Raw genomic sequence first — 22,911 nt, 5'->3', positions numbered from 1 at the left:
TCATGCGTTCAGCCGCCTATTCGTCGATGATTGCGTAGTGTACGCAACAGTGAATACCAGAGAGGATCAGGTAAAACTAGATGATTCGTTAGCTGCTGTACAAAATTGGTGCAACATTTGGGGGATGAAACTGAATGCATCAAAAACTACCAGTATCTCCTTCACTCACAAGAAAAATGTGCTTCAGTTTACATACACAATAAATCACTAAGAAAATACGAGGAGGTCACATATCTCGAGGTCACTCTTACAACGAAATTAAATTGGGAAACTCATATAAATAACATATATGACAAGGCCCTAGGTAAACTACATTTATTGAGAAGAAAACTTGGAAACACACCTCCTAGTGTTAAATTAAATGCATACAAAACCCTCATTAGACCCTCTTTAGAGTATGCTGACATTATTTGGGCCCCGCACCAAAAGTATTTAACCGAGAAACTAGAACGCATACAGAACTTAGCATTGAGATTTATATATTCACAATATTCACGTCAAACGAGCATTACGAACCTGCGCGTCAAGGCTAACATTAAATCACTGGCTCAACATAGAATGATTTCCAGATTAAAATTTCTATACTTACTTTATCACGGCTCCTATCGAATACCACAAGCAACATACATTCAAGCGCCATTCAGACTTTCTGCCCGAACCAACCATAATAAATCAATACGACACCATCCCAGCCATAATAACACTCACAAGTACTCTTTATTCCCACACGCCATTTCCCATTGGAACACACTACCCTCTAGAGCCGTAAATTGCCCATCTGCCAACGCAATTATTGACAGTATTGAGAATCTGGAATTCGAATGGTGATATTACCTGTATTTCATATGCAGCCTCTGTAGATGCATTCTTATGGTAAACGCTGTTTCTCCTGCTTCCCGGACGGCTCATTTAAACAGTGTATATATTTATTGAGTGTGTTCTTTTTTGTGTGTGCTAATGCTCTTTGTTTTGGATACACTAGTTTCACTTTATTCTTTTTTTGTACTGTATTCCATGTTGTAACCACTCTGCATGGGCCCGACGATGGCCTGCAGTATTGTAAAATAAATAAATAAATAAGAATGCAAAAGCAATATATGTATACATATATATACATATACACACATACATATATAAATATAACAAATTTCACAGAAGTTTACAATAAACACAAGTTAAGTTACCATCAGGCAACATTCTTTTTTTCAGAAATTATTTTACATACTTGCAAATATATATGTGCATCTATGTTAAAAAACATAAAAAAAGAAAATCTGCATATAGGCTGCTGCTTTCGCGACAGACATCACGGCAACGTAGCCCAGGGCGTCATCACATCCTTGAATTTTAACAAACGCGAAGACGCCCTTTGCAGCATCCAGTTTACAACACGAAACCCTGCCACGTGGTTCGGGCACAATCACTGCAGCGGAAACCCGGATTCTAGGAATAGTAGTTACAAGTGTGAATGTATAAACAAAATGAGAATATATGATAAGTTCTGCGGAACTGTTGGAGCAGTTAACAATACACATCTATAAGAACAAATCCAATATTTTAGTTTTGTTTAGAGATAACACATCAACATGTTGTTGGTTAAAATAGTTAAGTAGGGACGGTAGTGTATGTTTAAGGCATTGGCAGCCATAATTAGTATGTGAGAAAGGGATCTGCCATGGTGCCTGGTGACGATATGAATATGCACTTCTATTTTGTTGTAGAGTTGCCGGGGCTAGGAATGAATCGAGTTTTCCCAGCATAGCATTTCTATAGCTTAGTAATGTTTTGAATTTATATATGTCACGGGCTCTGATTGTTCTGTTTTGTTGGAAAAGCTCTTGCGTATGCTCGAAAAAAGAAACGTTCGCTATCGCCCGAATTGCTTTCTTTTGAAGTATTTCCAGCATTTGAATATTTTGCGCTGTAGTGTTACCCCATATAAGTGAACAGTAACTGAGGTGTGAATGGAGAAGAGCATGATAAATGAGACACTTAACTTGAAAATGTAATGCACTTCAATTGCAATTTAACACACCAACAACTTTTCGTACCTTTGAGCAAACATGACTAACGTGTTCATTCCAGGACATATGCTTAGCGAGTATTATGCCTAGGGTTTTTATGGATGACGTAAGGTTAATTTTATACAGACCCCACACAATATTATCTGGCAATGTAGTAGAACTTCCCAGAGCATGAAAAATAACGCACTTTGTTTTGGTTTCATTGAGGATGAGGCCGTTTGCCTTAGACCATGCTCGAAGTCCATAACAAACGGAGCTTGCTATAGGCGTTATTTCTTTTAAATCTTTACCTGTAAAGAAAACAGAGCAATCATCTGCATACGTGACAAATTTACACATATCGCTCACTTGTACAATATCATTAATGTAATACAGGAAAAGTATCGGGCCAAGAATGCTACCTTGGGGCACACTCGCTGTCAAAGATTTTATCTGCGATCTGTTCTCATTAATTTCAGCAAACTGATGTCGGCTTTCTAAATAAGATCAGATAAGTTCAAGTGTTATTCCTCGGAAGCCATATTTTTCCAGCTTTATCAGCAGCAATTTCTGGTTGACCCTATCAAAGGCTTTGCTGAAGTCTAAGTATAACCCTAAAGTCAGAAATTTTTTGTCAGTGTTCTCTAGAATAAGCTCCTTGTGTATACTTAAAGCAGTTTCCATAGACCGCTTTTTCTTAAACCCGTGTTGACAGTCGGTTAGCAGGCTATGTTTTTGCGAAAATTTATTAATACAAAAGTTAACAATTTTTTTGAGTCCCTTTGATAGCACAGGAAGTATAGATACTGGCCAATAATTGCCCATATTATTTTTGTCACCTCCTTTGTGAACTATTACTCTCGCTACCTGCATATTACGCGGGAAAACTCCGGTTGACAAGAAAATATAAAAAATGTGCATTACTGCAGGTGCAAGTAAGTCTATGACGTACTTAATTGGCCTAATTTCTAAATCATCTACGTCTCGACTATGGCTATTTTTCAAGGATGAAAATGTTGTAATCACCTCAGGGATGCTAGTAATCTTTAGGAATAAAGATTCTCTTAATGAAGCGGCATGCATTGTATCTTGAATGTCGTGATCTATGCATCCTACTTTAACAAAAAAATTGTTAAAACGGTCTGCAAGTTCTGTACCACCTACAAAAGTGCAATCAATGTTCAACGTATCTGTTTGTGTATCGACTGAACGATTTAGTGCTTCGTTTATTTTTTTCCATACTTTGTCACTTCTGCTATTACCTCCATGGAGTTGTTAGTTGAGTTTTCTTCTCTATTAGTTGCAGGTGTGCCTAATACAGTGTTTTCACTTTAACCTCCTTATTTGCCTTTCTTCACTCTCATTTCCACTTGAGAATTTTGAACTTTGAGTGCCTATAACCTATATTAGGAAGTAGCCGCTAGCAACACTTGGGAAGCAGTGTTTCTTTATTTTAAGCATGAATGACATTGTCATTCACTGAATTTTGTGTGTAGTGCACAAAGCATCACATGGCAATAATTTCTTTGTTGAAAGAACTATAAAAGACACTGGTAAAAAATTACTGCATAATTCATTTGGGATAAGTAAGTTGAAAACCCTGTATTGTTTTTAGAATGCTTTTCTTCCCAATTGGATGTTTTACTGGAAAACATGTTGCAGCAGAAATTGTTCCTGTGTCATCCTTCCAAAAGGCACAGTAAAACTTGTGAGCCCACTTAGTGTCTGCAAAACTGAATGAATTGGTTTTATGTGTAAGATTAAATTGCCCAAATTATACAGAATTTTTTAATGTTAATTATTAAGCTCAAGGATGTAATTAATGCTTTGAAACATTTGTTCTATGCTTCCATATATGTAAATGTAAGCTTTCACCCAGTGAACACACTAAATTAGAAATATGCCTGCTATCCATGCTCTTTGCGCGTTAAAGGAACTTGCATGCTTTTGCATGTTTAGGAAATTGCCTTTCATTCTGTTTATACAGCATAATTTTCTCACCTATACTAGTAGCTACAGTGTACTGAGGTTGAGTGCCCAGGCAAGGAACCCGGAAATTTTACGGGAATAACTACCCAAAATTACTGTGGATGGATCTGGCAGTGGGAGCGGTTCAGGAAGTGCACTGAAACTTCGAAATTAATGTTCAGTGTGACCTGCAGCATCCTGGAGTGAGGGTCTGCACTGGAAGGAAACTATGAAATATGTTAGCAACTAGTCAAACATTGTTTTAACCCCAATGAGTGCTTTTAATGGTGCATAATGGGAAAGGACAACCAGTGACATCGATGCGAGCCTTCAGACTCTAAAGTTTGCTCTATGCATTCCTCTGTGTCATTTCATCAATGGCAACAGAGCAGGCGCGTATGCAGTAACTTTCTGGGGGGGGGGGGGGGCAACCATAGGTCTCCTTCCTATGCAAATTAGGGGAAGGGTACCTTTATTATACAAATATGAATAATGCCGACCATTCACCATAAAGACACATAAACCCGAAAAGAGAAATGAAATAAGGTGCATCTCACAGGTAGGCCTGTGAGATGCACCTCTCCTTTACATGGCAAACAAGGAACCCCATCAAATGGACTCACACTGGAAAGAACCGCAGGAAGAACACTGCCAAGAACAAGTAAACAAGTGAAAATGTAAATTAAAGATTTCTATAGTAGAATACATAGCAACCATGGCACATGAACCGCGCGGGGTTGTGTTACTTAGCCAGCCAATCACAAAAGCAAACAAAATCATCGTCATGTGGCCTTTTCAACAATGCGTCGTACTTGATAGATCCGGAGAGTCTGCTGTTCTTGAAGAGCCGTTTATCGGCAGAAGCAATGAGGTGTGCAACAGACATGGACAAAGTGTATGGAGTCTGAGCATTTCACTCTTCAAAAGTCTGCGGTACAGTTCATTTCACTGCTGAACCAGTTTTACTCATGAAACTTCACTGCCAACTGCACTGAAACTTGAAAACAAATAGTTGCAGCAAAGCAAGCATTTTATAATTTTCAGTTGAATAAAGAATTCGACTTTCGCCATTATTTTATTTATTTATTTTATTTACAATACTGCTACTCTCATTTGAGAGCGTGGCAGTTGGGCGATACAGTAGACATGTATATGAATATGCATTTAGGCAGAACAGTTAATTGAAAAAAGGAAGAAAAAAGAAAACAATTGCCCGAGGATGGTAATATAAGAAAGAAGCTGAGTTTAGAAACAAAAATGCAAGTTTTCACATGACAGTTAACATGATTCTGGCAGTTAAGAACACTTAATTAACTAGCTTATACATAAAATAGGAGCGAACTGAAAGATAACACTTAACGCGTGAAGAAATTTTAAAGTTGTGTGAAGGGATACGCTTTAAAGCATACACTTTGAGAGCGAGAAGACACGAATGGAAAAAGAAAGAACAATCTAGGCAAGCAATCAGCAGCAAATGGCAGTTATAACAATTATCTTAGCAGTAGTACAGTAATGAAAATTTATTTTGGGAACACAGTGTACCATATGTCCACATAACGACAATCAAACAAAAATGGAAAAAGAAAAGTGGGAAGTCGAAAGCAACACAATGCGAAATTTCTGACGATGACACGTGCGATGATAAATTGTTTAATTTACGCACTGCAGCTTCCACTTGTGAAGTAAATTCGGACAACGATTCGATGGCGGTTATAGCAGGATCAAGTCAGTTCCATTCAGCAATTGTAAGGGGGAAGAATGAATACTTAAACGTGTCATTGTTGCATGTGTATTCTGTTAAAGTGTGCGCATGTTTGTTACGTGTTTTTCGAGCCTCAGAAAATGAAATGTACCTGGACACATCTATCTTATAGTTATTTTTTAGAAGCTGAAACAAGAACTTCAGGCGAGCGTGTTTTGCCCTGGTAGATAGCATTTGCAATCCAGACTGCGTTAGAAGATTAGTCGGTGAGTCAGTGCGTATATATTTGTTGTGAATGAACCTTATAGCCTTTCTTTGTACTGCCTCTAATTTTGTTATGTTAGTTGTTGTATGAGGAAACCAGACTGTATTTGCATATTCGAGAACCGGCCTAACGAACCGGCCAGTAGCTTCGTTGATGTTGTAGAGAGCTCAAGGCTTCTTTTGAGGAAGAATAGTTTGCGTAATGCTCCTGCCGTGATATTCGAAATGTGTTTATCCCACCTGAGGTCTGAGGTTAATGTAACTCGCAGGTATTTATGTTGTTCAACTTTAGTCAGTGGTATGCCGCTAATCTCACATGTAAAGTTAGATGGTCTTGTTTTCCTTGTTACGGTCATGACCACAGACTTTTTTACGTTAATTGACATCTGCCAATTAGAGCACCAAATAGCTAGAGTGTTGAGGGATGTATTAAGTGCGATGTTATCGTTATAATTAGTGATTTCACTATAGATAACGCAGTCGTCAGCGAACAGTTTTATATTACAACCAATGTTAGCTGTGATGTCATTAATATAGATTATTAAGAAGAGTAAGGCCCAAGAACTGAGCCTTGGGGAACTTTGGAAGTAACGGTGACAGTGTTAGGTGGCATTTTTTCGTAGGTTACAAATTGTGAACGATTGGCTAGAAATTCTTATCCAGGCTGAAAGGAGCCCTTTCCCAACAACACTTTCAACTTTAGCGATTAATTTGTTATGGCATACACAATCAAATGCCTTAGATGGATCAAGTAAAATCATGTCAGTCTGGCCGCGGAGATTGATAGTATATGCAAGATCGTGGATTCGTTCTGTTAGTTGGGTTATTGTTGATAAACCACTGCGAAAACCATGTTGGTAGGGAGACAAGAAGCCAATGCTCTCTAGAAAAAACGTTATGTGCTTTAAGATTATGTGCTCTAGAAGCTTACAGGATGCACTAGTTCATGAAATGGGTCTAAAATTTGAAATTTCTGTTGTGTCGCCTGATTTATGGATAGGTATTATCTTTGCAATTTTCCAGTCGTTCGGTAGCTGTGAAGTCGTGAGTGATTTACGAAAAATTATGCCGAGGTATCTACTGCACCATTCCGCATACCTTTTCAGAAAGTCGTTAGGTATGTTGTCAGGACCGCTGCCTTTTTTAGGGTCAAGATTAAGCAGAAGATTAAGTATGCCAGCGTCCGTAATGTGTAATTCGCCAATGCTTACGCCCTGTCTCGTTAGAATGGGGGGAATAATGTTATTGTCTGTAGTAAATACTGATTGAAAAAAAATGTTATATGCGTTGGCTTTCGCAGTTTCTTCCTCTGGGCTTAAGTGGGACGCTTCTCCATCATTGGTGCGAAAGTGCCTCCAGAACCTTCCGGGATTATTAGTAAGAAAGCTCGGTAACTTTACATTAAAATAATATTTTTTTGCTCATTTGGCTGCAAGCTTGAATTCCGCGATGGCATTAGGAAGTTTCGTCACCCTGGATTCGTCTCCTCCTTTAATTTTTATTGTTCTACGCAGTCTTTTCAGACGGCGCTTTGCCTGAATTACTTCTTGGGTTATCCAGGGATTATTTTTTGGCGGCCGCTTGGTTTTAGTGGGCACGTAGTTTGTGACGCAGTAGAGGACGATAGATTTGTACTTATACTCGCCTATTATACTTTAATAGGCGAGGGAAAATGTATAAAATTATGCGCTAATAATATAATTTTTGTGATTACCGCCTTATTTGCCTAACAGGAAAAGTTTGAAGTATGAATTATTTGCAGCCTCGCAGAGGAACAGTGGCTGGCGGTTATAAGGCCGTGGGCGGGTCTTCGCTGCATACTTAAGTTGCATCCGACTATAGTTTCGTTTTTTGAATTACCTCTAGAAGAATTATAGAGAAATATATATTTGCGGAACAACCACATTTCTTTTGGATCCCTCGTTTACTGCTCTACCAAGTGCCAAAACTGACTCTTATTGTTATTTGGGAGGTTGTGTAACGATGCGTGGCCGCCAGTCCCGTGCAACCGCATAGAGCGCAGGACGCTGCGGCTCTAGACATGCTGCACCCACCGTGAAGGTTAGAAAAAAGCCCACATAAGCACAACAGAGAAGTGGCAACATTAGGCGGTTTGACTGATAACTGTACAAGCGTCATTCAAGACACACGGAATTGCTCCCCACTTCTGGCGGCGTTTACAGTAACGAACGGCACACGCGTTATCAGCATGATAGCATTGCCTGTTACTTTCCTGTCGGGAATGATAACGCGCATGCCGTTCGTTACTGGAAAGTACCGGGCTCGCCGCGTTAAAGAAAGGAAATGCGGACAAGCAGATGACGATTATCGTTGTGTGGCAAAAGGGTGTAATTATGCTTAAGAGTGTATGCTAGCCACCATACCCTTGGTATAAACATATCTTCTCTGTAAAAAAAAAAGTTTAACACAGTGATTTTCGTCTGGCGACAAAAAAAAAAGTCGCTTCCAAAGATTGTGCGCATCTATAGCCAAGCCGATCCATGCCTAAAGCTTCCCAAAATGGCCGACTGCATCGTCGAAATCGTTAATACACTCTAATCGTTCACTTGATTTTTCGTTGCATTGGAAATGCAAGCGGTTAATTTCGCCGAATGAAATGTCTCGACGCTTTTCAGCGGCCGTCTCGTGCTTCTGAAAAGAGCTTGCGGTATTGGCGTGAACAGACAGGCAAGTGGACGTATTTATTCTACAGTTATTGAACAGTTACTTATCGATACATCTTGAAGTTAGCCTACAAGCTGTCGTTAAAAGTTCCGTCTTTCAGTAGACCTTGTGCAGCGTACTCTCAGCTCAATACGAAATTCTTGACTGCGTTCTCGAGTTTTGTTTAACGGTAATGAGAAGGAGTTAGATAATGCACAGAGGCAAGGTTTTGTCTGGTCTTGCAGGAGTCCCAGGTGCTTTTTCCGCCGCGTACACTGTCGCAATCGTTACACGTCTGAGGAACCAGACTGGCGGCGCATAGGTAAAGCCGGCTGCTAGTGCAAGCCGCAGTCCCCTACATTGTCGCTATAAAGAGGAAATTTGTACGTGTACTAAGTGTACGCAACGTTTCTTTGTTTAGTATAATTTGGCGGTGCCTCCAGCCTCCGCGTGGCGGGCGCGTTTAAGAGAAAGCTTTAGCTCGGGTGTTCCAATCTAAATACATGTAAACGCAGTATTCGTTTTTCTCGGCAACCACTGCACCAAATTTGACGAGGTTTGTTACATTTAAAACAAAAGCTTAGAATCTAGAACTTCTACTGGGTACACAAAAGATTTAAGCGAAACAACTGAAGCAAAGCGGGGCATGGTGCTTTCAGTGCCCAATTTTTTTATAGAACATGTAGTTTTCAATTATAAAGGGGACTGTAATGTGATGTCTTTAAGTAGGGGGTTGTCTTATATTCAGAGTCGACTTATGTTTCAATATGAACGGGAATGAAGTATTACGCAATTCTATTAACGAAATTTACCTCTGCTGTTTAGTTTCCATATTGTGCGTAGAAGCAACAGTGCGTGCACTTTCAGCTGCTCAGTTTATCTTCAATGCTGCTCTCATTTTGTAGAGTTCATCACTTGTGCATGTGCAACACATTGGCGGAGGCAATACGAACTGCATTTCTCACTAGCTGGACAAGTCGGAATGGCAATGCACCTTGGAGAACAAGACTCGAATTGTGAAAGTCTGGTGGTAAGTCTGAATTAATATATTTTCATTTATGAAAATATATTAATATATATTAATATATTTTCATTTATATTAATATATTAATATAAATGAATAAATGATAAATAAATGAATCTGAATTAATATATTTTCATTTATATTTGGCGTTAACTTTCCAACGCACTTTCTATCCTATTGAAGAAACATTTAGCCCCGTTTGGCCTGTTTTTTGAGGGCCTTACATCAGGCCCCCTAGCAAGTTTTAGTTTACACTGCAATTTAAAGCTTCTTGAGACCCGAATACAGCCATGGGACATAATTACTTTTCAAGCTGGTTATTATTGCCTCCAGGCATGTTACGAACATGAAAGACGTTTTTTTAATAACATAGTTTTAAATAACTGGCATCTTCTTTAAATGTCACAGTCATACGTAGACAGGCTAAGAGCTGCATCTCCAACAAGTGAACATCTCATGTTCGCTATGGTAAAAACTGTATTTCATTGCCTGAACACAGAGGTGAAGATGGAGTTATGTGTAGTAGACTGTTACTTGGCTGCTGCATCCTGGATTTTCATGCATTAATGAGGAATTCAAAACAGGCTTCAAGGTTGCTTCCTGCTGTTTGTGACAATGCAGAGGTCTAGATCAATTTAGTGTGAAATTTCTTGAAAGTAGATGAGAAGAATATGAGTGAACCACTTTCGACAGTTCCACATGCATTGGACTTCATATCCATGATGAATGTTTGGAGTAATGACTTCAGACTTCTGGCATTGCTTTACCGAAATAATCTTTTAAACTGGTTTATTATTAGAGGAGACAGAAGAAATTGAATGCCCTCTTACCACACCACCATGAGGTGAGCGTGACTGCCAACAGAGACACACTCTCCCTCTGCCTTGAGTAGCATCTGCAAGCGACATTCCTTCCTCGCCTTGTCACATACTTGAGCCGAAGAACCACATCGGGTTCACGTGACTAGCACCACCCGCTTTTTTTTTTTTTCTTATCCATTTTTGTTGCGTGGCACATTTTCCACAGTGGCATTGTGCATTCTGAATTGGGCGATTTACCGAAGTAATGCGTCATGGCGAGCGACACGACTGTGTTTTGCGTCGCAGTGTTTGTTTGTGTTGCCTTGACTCTGGCTGGGTGTGGCGCTTTCTCGAGAGGGAGGAAAGTGGCGTTTCATTTGACATTTCAGCTGTCTGTATGACATGCACAGATTTGTCATGAATATCTGTGTCATGTGCTGTAAGGCTGTAAACTTAAGAACAGCATTAAATACATTCTCTTAGTGGTGAATGCAACGCATATTTATCTTTTGCGCACAAAGAAAATGTGAACAGTGTACAGTGCTCCCACTTCTGCTTCAGTCTGATAATGTGTTTTGCGTCGCAGTGTTTGTTTGTGTTGCCTTGACTCTGGCTGGGTGTGGCACTTTCTTGAGAGGGAGGAAAGTGGCGTTTCATTTGACATTTCAGCTGTCTGTATGACATGCACAGATTTGTCATGAATATCTGTGTCATGTGCTGTAAGGCTGTAAACTTAAGAACAGCATTAAATACATTCTCTTAGTGGTGAATGCAACGCATATTTATCTTTTGCGCACAAAGAAAATGTGAACAGTGTACAGTGCTCCCACTTCTGCGTCAGTCTGATAAAAAGGCCAACAAAGAGTGATACTGCACTAAATCAAGTATCTTGAAATTTGGAGACATCCTAGGTATGCTTCTGCAGCAGACATGATTGACCAGAGAGGTTAACAATGTACAGCTGCTTGCGGTGACCAAATGCACAGCACCATCAGTTTTGTGCCATGCTATAATTCTATCAAAACCGCCTAAAATTCTTGCAGCTTTCTTTTAAGAAAGGATTAGTGGCACATAACAGTGTGCCTTTTTTTTCCTGTTTTTTGAATGTATATTTTTCTCCCACATAGCTGATGTGACTCAAAGGTTTATAGTCCTGAAAGCTTGTTTGCTTTGTTATGAATGTTACCAAAAACTTACGTGTGCAAGCTTACCTCTGCCCACACTGAACGCAGACACAGTGAGTTTATTTAGTATGGAAAGCTAAAACAATGTAGTGGCTGCACTATTGTTATGAATCTGTCGTAGTGATAGATGTTGCTGATTTTATGTAGTGCTTGTTTTCATCACTCAGGATATCACCCGAAATTCTAAGAGGCAAAAAAAAAATGTATATAATGTTCACAAGATATGGTTATGTGACGAGTAGAGACTGGGTGATGGCAGCCGATTGAGGGAACGAGCTCGCCTGCGGATCTTGCAACCACAAGAGGTTTAAGTAGATTTTATTGCATTAAAGTGTAACAAGTGACGAGAAAAAAAAAAGCCTGGGCATGTCATCAAAAGATACCACTGGGAACAAAAGTCTATGGATCTACACGCACCGTGAAATACCCAATTTTTTTTCTTACTTGCCATGTTGGCATACACTGGTCCACAGTAAAGTTGCAGAATGGGGCAGGCCCTCCATTTCATTCCTGCTTGACAAAGTTGAGATCTCTTAATTCCACTCTTTTTAACTCCCCAGAATGCCAAGAGTTGTACCATTCCTCCAACTTTAAATGAAATTCTTACTTTACTGGCTCTTTCAGTATCTACCTATAGGTCACTATCTCTGCCGTGGTACTTGCCAACAAAATGGTATTCTACTTATTGTGAAATCCTGAAGTACTGGAGACGGTTCCAATGACGAGCTTTAATTGCACCTAAACACTAAGCTTTAGTTGCCAAGAATGATTCTATTTAGCAAGAGCATGCTTGGACTATGACACAAGGATGGAGGCCAAAAAGTTACTGCCCTTCCACTGCTGCGAAGTGGGGTGCAAGCGAAACTTGGGATCTGCGGCTCTTTGTAACGCCTCACGGCGAGGGCGGCACGTCAACGTCGACCCCTTTCTCAAGTTCCCGGTGGCATCAATCAAACACTGCCTGTTCTTTGGCCAAAGGCACAACACGTGGCCTGCTCCCACTGCCATTCCTTCAACACAGCCTGCTCTTCAGCAGAACAGACCAAACGCAGCCTCCCCATCTGACTGCTGGGCCTGAACTGGTGTGGGAAACTGCGGGTGTCAGGCGAGCGAACACACCCTTTCCCTCCTCTGGAGGAAGGGGACGCCCGTGATTGGCTCATGCCTTGCGCTGCTTCTACTTACCCACCTTAAAGGCAGCGTTTGATGAACTGACAGTGGCTGAATCGGTTAGCATGGTGATCTCGCAACCCAGAGGTCGGTGGTTCGAATCCGCAGCCTGATAAGCCATTTCTATTTTTGCGCAGCTTGGGTTTTTTCGCGTGGTAACACCGACACCAGTGAGGCAATACAAGCTTCTGTTAAAAAGGTCACAAATGGTTGCATCTTATGCCAGTTCCTGTTCATGTGGACATTCAGTGTTATTTTTCACTGTCAGAAGTATCCTTGAAGAGAAAAGGGGAGTGGGGCCAACGAAGTATCAACACTAAAGAAGCAAGGTCGACGTACATGGTAGTTGAAATAAATCGATGATTAAATGTTGATTATGCTGTCATGTACGACACACAAATTGTGAGATGGATCTGGCGAGCTTCAAGCTCACCTGTCAGCACTCTCATTGGCCTGTTGAGCATGTGTAGCGTTGGTAAGATTAGCATTTCCTCTCTTCAGCGTTGACTGCTGCATTGTGGCGTGGTGGAGCACTGCCATTACGAATCCCCTCACAAACTATGAGCTACCAAGCTGCACTAAGACCAGTGCACCAGTTTCACGTCTGTGCGCACTCAAGGATGACAGCACGCATTGCATGCGAACTCAGATGTGCATACATACAAATTCTTGATTACGTCTCTCATTGTACTATTACACTAAGGTACGTTTTAATACTGCATAAAATTACTGCTTAATTTGCACATCACATAGCATTAATTATAAAAAATTCAGCATGTGCATATTATAGCCGGCTATAAAGAAAAAAAGTTACAGAGCTCCTTCCAACATATCATGCTATGTTTCGCAAGCTGTTCCAACAACGAAATAGATGATTGCACAATGGTGGCCGCTTTTCATAAGTTAGCTTCGCTGGAATACATCTGTGTTAGTGGCAAAGCATACGAATTTGGTTTAGTGTCTTGGTGAACTGTGCAAGCTATTTCCGGCCCAAATTTCTTTTTAAAGAGTTGCACGCATTCATCATCATCCTATTTTAAAGTTCAATGCAGAATGAAGGTGCCTCCCTGCAATCTCCAATTATCATTGTCTTGCACTAGCTGATGCGAACTTGTGCTTTCAAATTTCATCTCACCTAGTTTTCTGTCATCCTTGACAGAACTTCCCTTCCCTTGGCACCCATTCTGCAACTCTAATGGTCCACTGGTTATCTACCCTATGCATTACATGGCCTGCCCAGCTTCATTTTTTCCTCTTAATGTCTACTAGAATATCGACTATCCACACTGCTCTCTTCCTGTCTCATTGTCATTTATCATTGCATTGCTCTTTGTACGGCCCTGAACATGTTCTCGAGATTCTTCGTTAACCTCCAGGCTTATGTGCCATACTGCATGCTTAGAAGAACAACGTGTCTACCAAGTTGACATTTTCAAATTCCCTGATTTTTTCAGGTTTCACAGAACTTTGTTTTATGTCAAGATGGGCTGACACCATGTCACCTGATGCTGTCACTCTCTGGTAAGCATGTTAAAAAAATAAAAACAATCCAGTTTGAACAGTAAGGAGTAGTGTTTATTTTATTCAAGATAGAAAACTGAAAAGAGGGGTTTGTAAAATGCACAGCTACTAAAATATCTTCGAAAGAAACTCGGTGCCCTTTTACTCTGTGAAGGATGACCAGCAAAGCTGCGTACGTGGGCCCCTTAATGGTGAACTGCACCTCTACCGCGGGTCGGCCTGGTATTGCACTACCTATGGGATTGGCCCATGTGTGGGGGAGTGCTTAAAGCCTGCTTCATCTCCGCCGCAGGTTTGACTGGCATTTCACGACCTTCGGGATCAGCCCACATATGGGGAGTGCTTAATGCTTGCTTCACTTCTGCCTCGGGTTGGCCTGGTATTGCACTTTCTTCGGGATCGGCCCACCGTATGAAAAATTGTTGGTCTATGCGCAAATGCGATCTGCCAGATCCTCACCATAGACAGCTTCACTGTAAAAAAAGTGGTCTAGCTCACGGCAAATAGAGTCAAACATTTTAAAATGCGAATAAAGAGAGATGCATACAAAAGCAAATAGCTATTTGTATCAACTGATAGCAAGCTCATTGGTATCATGCCCGAACTTTGTCACATATGAGATTCTCCAAGCAACTGGAAAGTCAACCTCAACTGTCTTGACACTCTCAGCCTGCCCATAATGCCTCAGTGTTGCATTTCATTGCTTTAAGAGATTTATTTTGCTTTGGATGTGGGTAACCTGCATCTTAGCGTCAGCCAACACTTTGCTTTTTGAGCGCAAGCTCCTTCAAAGAGGCGGCGGCACAGTTCCTTTCCAGATCATTCCTCGATGCAATGGTCCTTCCTATTCTTGTCCTTGTTACGCTGCGTGTTCGCCCCATGGATGAAGCATCCTTTTGGTCAGTTGTACAGTCCGATTTTTCAGACTCCCTAAGGGCCGCTACAATGTCCGAAAAAAAAAAAATGAATGCATGTCTTTTACTGCCCTTAAGGGCCCAAATCGCTACAGGCACGTCCGTAAAAGCTCTGAAGGTCTGCCAGTACACTTATTAGGCATATAGGTGCTTGCAGTCTGACAGGAGACGGCAAGTGCACGTGAGTCTAACAATATATGTGCTGCGTCCCATACACTTCACCGCGTAGCATCACTGTGCTGAGGCAAAGCTGCCTTTCGAGGACTAGCAATATGCAACGCGCCCCGTGCTTTACGAGGATTGCAGAGGCAGAGTGGGTACCTTTGCTGACAGCGGTGAATTCTTTCAATGAAAAAGACAGCACCGAATGTCAAGAACCGTAATAGCATACCTAGGCCTAGCGTTCCCGCCATGGTGATTACAGTGGCCAGTGGATCTGCGTGTGAGTGTCAGTTCAAGGTGGTGAGATAACACGGCGGTGTTGGCTTTGATTAATGCCATATCAAATCTGCAGTTGCAGCACATTCGGAGTGCGGATCAATGGTGAATATCTCGGCAACAGTGGGGACAAATTACTAGTGATTGAGGACCTTAACCAAAAAAGTGTTAGAGTGGGTTTGAAGATTAATATGCAGAAGACAATGTTGAAGAATTCACATCGCCAGTCAGCCTCTAGAGTCTGTACAGGAGTAAGTCAGTTGCTCGTAAGGGACCCTGATCATGAAAAGGCAATTTACCTAAGAATAAAAATGGGGTGGAATGCATATGTCAGGCATTACCAAATCATGGCTGGGAGCTTACCACTGTCATTGAAAGAAAAAAATTAAATTATGGGGTTTTACTTGCCAAAACCACTTTCTGATTATGAGGCACGCCGTAGTGGAGGACTCTGGAAATTTCGACCACCTAGGGTTCTTTAACGTGCACCTAAATCTAAGTACACGGGTGTTTTCGCATTTCGCCCCCATCGAAATGCGGCCGCCGTGGCCGGGATTCGATCCCCATCCTCGTGCTCATCAGCCCAACACCATAGTCACTGAAAAGAAAAGTGTACAACTATTGCTAACTTATGAGGCACACATCAGAATTGGGTAAATACCGTAATTAAACTTTGTGATATATGGTTCTTGCTTCAAAAGTTTCCTATGGCAAGCATAAATGGGAGTTGTCGACACGCGATCACACGTGTTGAATGCATACATTGTTTCCTAAGCATCGTCGAGCTAGACGTGCTGCCACTAAAGGAGTCGCTATTGTGTTCACTATAGGGGTCAACAGCGAGTCACTGTTCCAAGTTCAAGTTATCCTGTGAAGGCCAATTTTACAATCAAAATAAGAGATTCGGGACCGTAGAAATGTATGACTGCCGGCCAAGACCTTTGGCCAGGATTGAATTACTCGGAGTCGAATTAACAGAAGTCGACTGTACCATATGGCAGTGGAGTTTGCAGCAAGAATGTATCTCCTACTACACATAGCAGTATATTGGCATGCTGCAGTGCTCAGTGGCTGCAGAACAGTAGACTCCTATAAATTTGATCCCGTCTGAAAGTCCCAGCCGACACACGTGCATTTCTATAGGTCCAAACTTCGGTTATTTTGATACTAAAATAGGCCTTCACCCAACAATTCCAACTTGAGCAGTCAGCATGCATGCTGACCCCTACAGTGAACCCAATAAGCGACCCCTTTGGTGACATACCTTAGAGGACAGTAGATGTGTGAAACAGACTTTATCTCCTGCAGGAAATGCCTATTTTCTGCCTGCCCAGGAGGAGCTCCAAGCAATAATCACAGATCAAAACGTCTGATTGTGGTATTCACCCATTTCTAATGTGCCATCTTAACAAAACTTCCTTGGCGATTTTTTTTATGCTTTACCGCATAACCGATGGGTATTGCGGCGAAGCTCACTTTTGAAAATTGGTTGCAATGTGCAACACATTGGACCCCTGTCCATTTCTTTTTTTAATAAAAATTGTGTGCGCATTTGATTTCTCTTTCATTTTAGGGGCTTTTGTCCTTTCTATGCTAGTTTACACTTCGGACACAGAGACAGCGGGCGTGTGTTTCACTCTGGGGCATGTTAGAATCTGTACGTAAACCATGGCAAATAAATCAGTCATGTGTGTTGGCATTTCTTCTGCATCTTCTTAAATTTGACCCACCAGATAATTCAATCTGTTTCGTCAGTCCCGTCAGAGTCTAATTAACGGAATGAAGTCAACTGCATTTTGCTTGCTGCTCAGAAGTATGAGCTTGAATAAATAACATAGCATTACAACACATAGGAGACAAATGAAGTGCTGCAACATGTGCCAACTTGCCTAAGTTAGCACTATATAAGCTTGAACCCAGATGTGCCAGCTACATTAAGGTTGTGACAAAATGTAAAATCGCATGTGTTGGAGACTCAGTAGGTTGGCTTTCCTTCTTGAAAAAGTGTTGCAGAGTGCCTGTTAAGGATTCACTGATTGATGCTGTCAAACTGTCAACAAGGCTGCCAAAAAATTATTCTTAATACAACCCTTTCATGGACACAACAAGGTAACAAATTGTTTTGTGTGTGAAGCATTAAGAGTATATTCGTGATCAAATATTGTTCTTAAAAAGTGACCTCAACGAGACAGCACACGAGACTGCACAAGATCTAACTCACCGTGTGAGCCCGGACTCCCTCTCGGCAGGATGGGCAAGCGAGTGCGATCTCCTCGTCACAACGATCTCACCCAGCATTACAAGTTAGTCAAGAGAACCATGCTGCTACCGCACAAAGCACCCAATAAAGCACAAGAAGTCACGTACAGGTGGCTTCAGACAGGCACCTACGCATGCCCGGCCTTCCTGCACAAAATCTTTCCGGACGTGCACCCTCACAATGCGTGTCACTACTGTAAGGATATAGCTAGCCTTGATCACATGCTCTGGGCTTGCCCCCTGGTGCCAGGACCACCAAGGAAGAGTGGGACCGAGCTCCACACAGCTCGGACCTTGAAGCACAGCTCTGGGCTGTCCATCGGGCCCGCGACGCGGTGGAGGGGCATGGCCTCTCTGTCTCGACGTGGGAGTGGCCCACTGCGCGCTAATCGCACGTACCGACGGACGTCAAGAAATTTATTCATCCATCCATCATCAAAGCAGTTGTCAGAAAACATTCTGCAGGGAACAGCTAAAACACTATGCATTTCTCATTATAGTTATATTATGTGTGCGTGAGTTTAATAAATAGATAATTGCAGGTGTGTGTATGGCAAATTCAGATGCTAACTTCACCGAAGTCATAAAAGCACACAGCACTCAACTTAAAAGGAATCTGAGCATTTGGCCACTGTTGTGTCACTAATGTGCACTGTCGTAGCCGTCTTCATTACCAAGCAGAAATACACCCAACAAACTATTTTTCGGACATGCATGAGAATTCGGGTATCCTTGCAACACTGCCACGTACCTCACAGAGGCAATTAATTATAAGCACAGCTGAAATTTCGGATGCTGAAATGCTTTGCCTTCAAAGTGCGGAAGGCACAACCATTGTAGAAAGTGTTGTATAATGCCGGTTTTCAAGCGTCAACTTTGCTGCAATATAGCTTGCTACGGGAAGAGGCTTATGCAATGTATCGTGGTGGAGCATACCAGCAGTGAAAAGGGGCCATTGTAAGATGGCATGATTTACATTTTTTTATTTACACACATACATACTCTCTTCTGTTACAGCACAAGCGCCAAGAAGCCTGATAAGTGTTGTGGTTGGTCTACAAAATTAAGAAAAATTAAATTATGGGGTCTTACGTGCCAAAACCACTTTCTGATTATGAGGCATGCCGTAGTGTGGGACTCCGGAAATTTCTACCAACTGGGGTTTTTTAACGTGCACCTACAGTAAATTTAAGTGCACAGGTGTTTTCGCCTTTTGCCCCCATTGAAATGCGGCAGCTCTGGCCGAGATTCGATCCTGCGACCTCGTGCTTAGCAGCCCAACACCACAGCCACTAAGCAACTAGGGCGGGTACAAATTAAGTTCCTTGCCTACCCAAACAAAAATGTTTGCAACATGATGTGCGTGGTATACCGTCCTTGGGAAGGCAAGCTTAATTGGTTGCTGTTGGCTTTGTGTCTTGCTTCACTCTTGAGCAGCGCTTACTGACTGCACAGTAATAATAAGCTCCACCAAATGGCTAGATTACTTCTGTACTACTCCAAGTGTTCCAAGAAGACTTTTGGAACATGAAGTAGAAAAAAAATTTCTGCTCCTAAACTGCTCCAGAATGTCAACTTTGTGCTTGAAACCCTAAACTGTCTTGACCACCACTGAGGGGTTGATCTTGAACATCACTTATATACTTAAGATAAAATCTTGAGTAACACTTACTGGTTGTCTAAACATTTTTAAATGGTTTCACAGGTTCTAATTTAACACTTATATGCACTTTTTAAAACAACAGTGAATAACGATTTCGGTAACATATTTCAGTATTCTACAGTTGATTTGGAGGATTATACGCCATCACTGGTCTGCAATTATGGAAGTTTAGAGATAAAAAAATGGGGGCAATAATGCCTACGTTTTACACATTGTCATTGTACAGAACACAACCTATGCAACTTGCTATAAAACTGATTTATATAGTATTTGAAATTACCATAAGAGTATGTAAACAGCTGGGGTTTCATAGTTCTAGGTTCTTGTTATGTTTTAAACTAGCACCTCCCTTTAAATGGCAGTAAAAGGCATGCATTAATTTTTTTTTTGGACTGCCTGATTTTCTAAATGTTTTGTTCTTGCAGTCCTCAGGGAACCACCCACCGCCACCAAGAAAAAGCACTTTTGACTGTAGCAGTAATCAGTGATTCGCCTAATTGGCAAACAGTTCAGGATGCCAAACAGCCTCGAGACAGCTGTACCTCTGACAGAAGGCACTAATACACAGTGCAATGCACTGTTTCTGCACTCTAGACTGTGGGGATTCTCATCCCGTACCTTGGGTCAAAGGAACGACAATCACAAGGGCATTTATTGCACCTTTCATAGATCAATGCCTGCTAGCCGAGTTGCTATCCACAAAACATGCCGATGGGCGTGCGACAAATCGCGGAAGTCCGACTCACCGCGACCGGATAGCGAGCGAATATGTTCGCCCCTTGCTGGATCCCAATGCCTGGTCGTTCACACGTACGGTCACGCGAACGGTGGCTCTTTCGCACAAGGCCTCACGAGACGATCTCGCAGAAGCATGGATCGGCGCACGGGCGGCACGTCCGTGCTGCTTGCCATCCCGAACCAAAGAGGAAACATGTTCTCCCTTGCGCCCCCAAGTAACCCTGCCATGAGGCGGCGTTAGCAGCGCAACACTCGCGCCATCTCTCGCGTGGCCTGGGGCCCGCGGCGAAGCCGCAATGCAGGAGACGGAAGCTATGCGGGAAAAACAACATATCAGGGGACGTGTGACAGTCGCGCATCCCCACAAGACAAATGTGATAAGAGCTGTATTATGTGACCTATTATAACTCCGTGGTGACAATACAGACAGGATATGCAGGGCATATAGCGATGAGGACAGTAGCAATGGAATGATATCACCAGTGTACAGAGCGCTGAATTCATTCTTGCTCCGTTACTGATAATTGAGAACTCTATCAAATGAAAAATTAAGAGAAATATCATGTGTGAAGGAATACTACTCATCATATCTATTGCAATTATTCTTGGACAGCATTCCCTCTTTCTTGCTTTTATTATTAAGGCATTTATATAGTACTGCTCACCTGCTGTTCCATGTGTTCCATCGACACATATACGATCAGTTCCAAGCCTCTTGAAAAGCTCCTGTTGTGGTGTGGTCATGATGACTAGCATAAAATCTCTGTCATCCAAAAGGTCCTCATTTTTTTCTCTAAAAAAATGTCACTTTTTGTCAGGTTGTCCTTGGTGTTCAAAGAAGAGCAATGGGTTTTCCTTTTCACTATGCATCCTCTCAACCCAGAGTTGCACGCTCACATAGTCATTATCGTGCAGCCGCTCGGTCTTCGAGACTCTGGCATCCCTCATTATTTTGCGGAGATCCTGCTTGCTTAACAGGTTAATGCGGTGGAATGTCTCATCCACGTTGGACCGCACATTATCCAGTACTGCACTGCATCCATGGACACGCCTTCTCGCAGCTTGTCTTGAGAGAGTAGAGAAAGAGTGTATATTAGTTGAAGCATAAGTAAAAATTACCGAGCACGCAAGGAAGTGAAATGGGCACTGATGAACATTTTTAATATCATTATTTAGAATTCCTTTAATTGAATAATGAGTTACATTAACTTACAAAAACCTTTTGCAATGGTGTGTGTTAAATAGTTCAAGCTGTCGCAATTTTTGTTCTTTTTAGGTTAGGTTAGGTTAGGTGTTATGCAGCCTTCAGCTGCTGAAGAGGCAAGATTACATTTCTGAATTATACTACACGATTACATTACATTTGAAGAGGCAAGATTACATATTAAAGTGTTTAAATGTTTGGTGTCATTGATAAACCGTCATAGGGATTATCTGCACCAGTGTTATCAGGTACGTAAGTGAAGAAATTTATTGTGTGTACCAAGTTTACAGCTAGGCTGCCAATTTCATCGTTCACTGTTGGTAACCTTGTTCGCACAAAAGACATTACTGAACCATTGTAAAAGCATTGCACTGGACTGGACATGTGCAGATTGTGGTTCAGATCCTACCCAGGGCAAAAATGTCTTCCACTTTAGTTCCTTTACTAAATATTGCCATTGTTATCAATTTCTATCCTACAGTTAGAACTTAATTTTCCAATTACATTCCATAGCATAAGTTATTGCCACTTCCATAGTGGCATGCCACCATAGAAGGGCAAAACAGTCTGCAATCGAAAACATGTGCAGCATTTCCAGATTAACTTAAACATCACTGTTACTGACTGAATTGATGCACATAATTTGATTAATGTCAATATAAAAATTGTCAATTAAAGCTTTCAGCAATTATTTTTAATGGTTGATTTATCAGTCATTCATCCATATTTACAGAGCAGACACACCTGTGAACGTATGCTTTGAAGGCTATGCAGTCATGTGGGTTTTTGAGTTAAAGGTATTATTTCAGTCAAGTAGAGTACTGACTGGACACTTGAAGCTGTTTTACGAGTTCATGTCTAATACCCCTGTCACACGGCAAATCTAATGTCATTTACAACGAATGACATTCGCTGATAATGCCATTTCTTTGGTGTCACACGGTAAAACGTAAGGACATTTACAAACAAATCAGTTCGCCAAACTCATTCGCATTCGTTTGGAACTGTTGAACTGTTTCATTAGCCCACAAAATTTTTATTTATTTACAAAGGCTTTCTACCTACTCAAATGAAAGTACTTGCAACATACTGGCATGGTAATAATTGGCTGGTTCTGGGTGTTAAAATTTTCTTAAATGTGTAAGCATTTCTATGCTTACCAAATGTCCATCACGCAAGATAAAAATGTGGGCCGATCCCAGAGATAGTGCAATACTGGGCCGACCCACGGCGGAGGTGAACAGCCTTCAAGTACCCAACAAAGTGAAAAGTGCATACAATATAGATAGAGCATGGAGCAGTGAGTGGCTTTACCTTTGTTCTGCCTGTCACTACCACGAGATCGAAGCAGCGCTCGCAAATCTCTCGGCACACACCGCACCCTGCACCTTTCGC

The 22,911-nt window shown here is 41.6% G+C and overlaps 2 long non-coding RNA genes across 13 annotated transcripts in view; one reads left to right on the top strand and one right to left on the bottom strand.

The window, feature by feature from the left end:
- The window catches only part of LOC126526474 (uncharacterized), a 57,216-nt gene that overhangs the window by 6,848 nt on the left and 27,457 nt on the right, over positions 1 to 22,911 (top strand). For 4 of the 11 annotated variants that reach the window (XR_008611185.2, XR_011896173.1, XR_008611183.2 and 1 more), the window contains exons 1-3: positions 7,728 to 8,625; positions 9,507 to 9,631; positions 14,234 to 14,300. This is a non-coding gene — a long non-coding RNA (uncharacterized lncRNA). The other 7 variants (XR_011896169.1, XR_011896171.1, XR_011896168.1 and 4 more) reach the window with 5 other exon arrangements.
- On the bottom strand, positions 699 to 22,905 carry LOC140219900 (uncharacterized). Of its 2 annotated transcripts, XR_011896175.1 has the most exons (3): positions 20,978 to 22,905; positions 17,874 to 18,296; positions 699 to 2,314 (listed from the first exon to the last, which is right to left on the bottom strand). It is a non-coding gene; the product is annotated as an uncharacterized lncRNA (long non-coding RNA). The 2 variants fall into 2 exon arrangements; XR_011896174.1 differs by lacking the exon at positions 17,874 to 18,296.

Source organism: Dermacentor andersoni, chromosome 8 (genome assembly GCF_023375885.2).
Source record: "Dermacentor andersoni chromosome 8, qqDerAnde1_hic_scaffold, whole genome shotgun sequence".
In the NCBI taxonomy this organism is placed as follows: Eukaryota; Metazoa; Arthropoda; class Arachnida; order Ixodida; family Ixodidae; genus Dermacentor; species Dermacentor andersoni.
Note: the sequence above shows the minus strand (reverse complement) of the source record. Positions and strands in the feature narration are given on the sequence as shown.